Genomic DNA, 5138 nt, shown 5'->3' on the forward strand with positions numbered 1-5138 from the left:
GTTTCCTATAGGTTAGCTCCAAAATAACTTATGTTAGCACAAAATGATCAAGTTTACATAATAAGTTTATAGTCTTTTTCTTATTCTTCTTCTTTTCCAAAATGACATAGGTTAGCTTCATTTTACCTAAGTTGGCTCTAATATACTAACTTAGAGCTTATATGCTTAGTTTCCTATAGGTTAGCTCCAAAATAACTTATGTTAGCACAAAATGATCAAGTTTACATAATAAGCTTATAGTCTTCTTCTTATTCTTCTTCTTTTCCAAAATTCTTCTTCTTCTTCTTCTAGTGTTCTTCTTCTTCTAGTATTCTTCTAGTCTTCTTCTTCTTCTTCTAACTTCTTGTTTATCATTTTGCAGATTTGATTTAATTCATGGAAGCTTGCATGGATGGAGTGCTTCTTTTCCATTTGTGTTTTTATTTTGTATCAATGTGAAACTTTTGTGAATTGATGGATAACGGTGTTGGATGAACAATGTGAAACTTCTGTAATATGTAACGATGGAACTATGTGTTGGCTATGTATGTATATATGATGGAACTTGTCTGTTGGCTATGATTGTTATATGGATGCTTGTTGTATATATATGTGTTGGATATCTCATATGTGAAATAGTGACCTGAGAATAAGAAAAAAAATTTAAAAAAATGTTACTAATGGCGCACTACCATGTGGTGCGCCATTAGTATAGCAGACACTAGTGGCGCACCGTGGGCAAAACTAATGGCGCACTGCGTTGTGCGCCATTAGTATTCTAGATACTAATGGCGCACCAGTGGTGCGCCATTAGTAAAAAATACTAGTGGCGTGATAGTAATGGCGCACCAGTAGTGCGCCATTAGTAGGCAAAACCGGTGTGCCATTAGTAGGCCTTTTCCTAGTAGTGACAGGCACACACAGAAACACATCCCCACTCTTATTGATAACATTGCAGGTCCACCCTCAGTTTGTCTAGTAGGCCTCTCCCAACATCTCCGAGAAGCAACTCCATCACCCATCCAACACTCTACCCCTCTCCCTCCCTCTCTCTCTCTCTCTCTCTCTCTCTCTCTCCTCTCTTTCTCAGTCCCATCATATTTCCCGTCCTTCAGTTATGTATGGATGTCGACCGATCTCCCTCAAGACATAGCTGGGTCTCTCCTTCTCAACACATATACGAGTCGTTCTACCTCTATAGTTAGGACTCTGCATACCCCTCCCCCACCCCCTCCCCCCCACACACACCGATACATCAAGCGCTCTAGTCATGTCTCCCTGCCACACACAAACTTGACATGTGCCCTCTAATGTTCCGGTAGGCTAGTCGCCCTATATCTTTGACTTGCACACACACACACACACAATTTCGATGGCTCTCTTGATCGATCTCGCACCCACCCGTACTTGATCCTCTCTTCGACTCTATCGATAGCTATGAGCCCTCCCTCTCTTCTTGTGGATTGCCTGACCCTCTATGTATGATATAGATAGGCCTCCATTTCACACACATTGCACGCAAAATTTTGTTTGAGATGTCATCGACACATATTCCCACAAATAATTCACGAAATCAACCCCCACCCCACCCTCACCCCCAACCACAAAACAAAAAACACTCACGAACACAGTTTGTATCTCTCACACACACCCACGTAGGTGGGGGACGTGCACGAAGAGAAGAGGTGCATGCACGGCGCATGTACTCCCATCTCTTTCCCAACCACACCCGCGCGGGTACACGGTGGAGCTCATTTCTGTACGAAAAAGGCAGCCCACATGGTAATTTGGCACGTGTACTGGTTGTCCACTTGGTGGAGGGAGGATCATCTACCACGGGTGAACAAACAAATTGCGACTTGACGCGTTATGTTAAATTAAAAAAAGAGGCAAACCATGTGGGGCCTACTGTCAGTGTCAAAACCGGCGGATCTCGGGTAGGGGGTCCTGAACTGTGCGTCTAGGGGGATGGTAACAGGAGACAAGGGACACGATGTTTTTACCCAGGTTCGGGCCCTCTCGGTGGAGGTAAAACCCTACTCCTGCTTGATTAATATTGATGATATGGGTAGTACAAGAGTTGATCTACCACGAGATCAGAGAGGCTAAACCATAGAAGCTAGCCTATGGTATGATTGTTGTTCGTCCTACGGACTAAAACTCTCCAGTTTATATAGACATCGGAGAGGGCTAGGGTTTCATAGAGTCGGCTACGATGGGAGGAGATCTTCATATCGTATCGCCAAGCTTGCCTTCCATGCCAAGGAAAGTCACATCCGGACACGGGACGAAGTCTTTAATCTTGTATCTTCATAGTCCGGGAGTCCGGCCAAAGGTCATAGTCCGGCCATCCGGACAACCCCTAATCCAGGACTCCCTCAGTAGCCCCCGAACCAGGCTTCAATGATGGTAAGTCCGGCGCGCAAGTTTATCTTCGGCATTGCAAGGCGGGTTCTTCTCCAAAATCCATGTACCTGTCGGATTGTGTCCGGCTTCTAGTGTGTGCCGCTCTCCTCGGCTTCTGTGCCCAATAATGACCATCTTCCACGTGTCAAACGAATGCGAAAAGCCAGGTTTTTTTTTGTTTCCCCCCCGGCCGTGTAAATGAGCTGCTCATAAAAGAGACAGGGATTTAGATCCAATTCACACCACCTTCCCTCCGCGAGTATTCATCAGAGCGCTTTCGACAGAGATCCATTCCACCATGGCCGGCCGAAGCAGCTCCTCCTCTCGCCTCTCCAGCCCTCAGCCCGAAGACTGGGAGCGGTGTTCCGTCCCGTATAGCAAGCTAGTAGTGCTTCAATCCAAGGGGCTCCTCCCCCCAGCATATATGGTCCCAGTTCGATCCCGGATTGCTACCTATAGCGACGGAGAGCAGGCGGAGAGCGTCCCCAATCCCTCTAAAGGAGAGTGGGTGTGCCTAGTTCCTTATTTAATAACAGGACTCGGATTTCCAATTCATCCGTTTCTCCGAGGTCTACTGGAGTTCTACGGCCTCCAGCTACACAACCTCACGCCCGCCTCCATACTACATGTTGCGGGCTTCGTGGCCCTCTGCGAGCTGTTCTTGGGCATCGAGGCCCATTTCACGCTGTGGAAGAGGTTGTTATGCCTTGTGCCCCGCTCTCAGGAGGGGTCAATTTATCAAGTGGGCGGAGCCGAACTATGGCGCATCGCCGGGACCAGATATCTATCTGGTACCCCAAAGAAGGCGTCCGAGGACTGGCCTTCGGAATGGTTTTATATGGATGACGTCCCCCTGCCGGACCCTGTACGGATCGACCTCCCTGAGTTTAATAACGCTCCGTTGAAGAAACGCCTGAGCTGGCGCCCATGGAACCATCAGAGGGAAACTGACAGGGATGTTCTTTACCTGATGAGCCGGATAAGATTGTTGGCTCATTCCGGATTGACCATGATTGAGGTCATGGGCACATGCATTACGCGGGGGGTGCAGCCGCTTCAGTACAGAGGCCACCCCATGTGGGATTTCAACAGGGAGGACGACGCCACCCGGTGCGGTCGCAAGGGGCCGGATTCGGCTGCCACTCTAACGAAGATCTTATCCGCTTTGTACAAGGGAGAAGAAGAGGAATCCTCTGGGTCAACCCAAGGGGCGGATTCTCCATGTACAGTCCTCCAAGCTGGGTGAGCGAACATTTTTTACCTGCCTACCTGTTTTCAAATTCCCATAATTGAGTACTCAGTCTAGTAATTCTAATGCAGGAGCTGCGCTAGACTGTGAAGGAGATAAGCAGCCCTCCTCCACAACCCGAGGACCCAGAGCGATCCCTCAATCCGGACTCCCAAGAGGACCTGGACTTATGTGTGGAGCTAATTGATGGGGTGTTTCATCAACTGAGTAAGGACAATACCTTAGTGACCATCACGACGGACTATCCCGGACTACTTCCAGCCTCAAAGGTAACCGAGACCGGAGTCCCAGTACTTTCAAGAGGATCCATCCATGCCTTATTTTGAATGCCGTAAACCAATAGTGTTTCGTTTTGCAGGGGAAATCCTTGAGGCGGAGGGCCGAGCCCGCGGTGGGCAGCCAACAAGGGCCGCTGAAGCCAGGCGGGCTAAAAAGAAGTGCGGACCAGATCGAGATTCCGGTGCAACGGTACGGCGTGCAAATTTAAGGCCTAGGGTTTATGCCCTCAAGTCACACTAACGCTCATGCTCTCCTCAGGAAGAAGAGAGCCCGCCGGACTATATCCACCGGCCAGGCTTCAAGGCCGGGTCCGAAAGCGGAGGTGAACACGGGACGCGCATTGGAAGTTCCTCCGACAGAGGACGCAGACGGGCTATCTGCCACCAATTCAGAGGTGGAGAGTGCCATGAACCACATGCGTCGCTGGACTGTTCTTCGTGACGCATGTTTTTCCCCAGAGGCGTTGGACGCCTTTAATACGGGAGATGCGTACCTCCGTGCCGCTCAAAATGGTCTAGCTAGAGCCACAGAGCAGTATGTGAAAGACATACAGGTGAGTAAATCTGATGGTTATATATGTCAGTAGCCCCCGAGACTTGAAACAGTTAAGATAACTGATTTAAGGATCATATGTTATGCAGGATCTTACAAAAAAGAACACGCAACTGTCCCAGGAGCTGGAAGAGTGCAAGGCCCAACTCGAGGCCGCACTGGCCGCTTCAGATAGTGCCAAGGGGACCCCCTCAGGTAATATATGCTTTGAAAGATAATTCCGTTGTGAAATGCGGCATGTGTGCAATTCTGACGATAACAGTGCAGATGGTGCCGGAGTGAATCTGGACAAGCAACTACTCCTACGCCAACTAAAGGCTAGTGAGAGCGTGCTGACGAGGGTGAGGCAAGAGAAGAACAAACTTCAAGACGCCAATACCCAGCTGGGCGAGGAACTAAAGGATGTTCGTGCTCAGCTGTCTGATTCCGTAAAGGAGAATCAACGACTTCGACGCGGCATTTTTAGTAAGTGCTTGAACGAATCTTCAAAAAAAAAAGAGTTTGGCGAGGAAGTCGATTGACAGAGCTGTGTCTGTAGATATGCTGACAGGTCGTCCTGCGGAGGAAATGCCTGGTTCAGTGGGGGACCTTCTTCCCGAGCTGTTCCAACTGCACGAACGAGTTCGGCAGGCGATGCAAGGCGTCGTCCAGGCTATGTGGCCATCCCTCTCCA

The sequence above is a fragment of the Triticum dicoccoides genome, chromosome 5B (assembly GCF_002162155.2).
Source record: "Triticum dicoccoides isolate Atlit2015 ecotype Zavitan chromosome 5B, WEW_v2.0, whole genome shotgun sequence".
Taxonomy (NCBI): Eukaryota; Viridiplantae; Streptophyta; class Magnoliopsida; order Poales; family Poaceae; genus Triticum; species Triticum dicoccoides.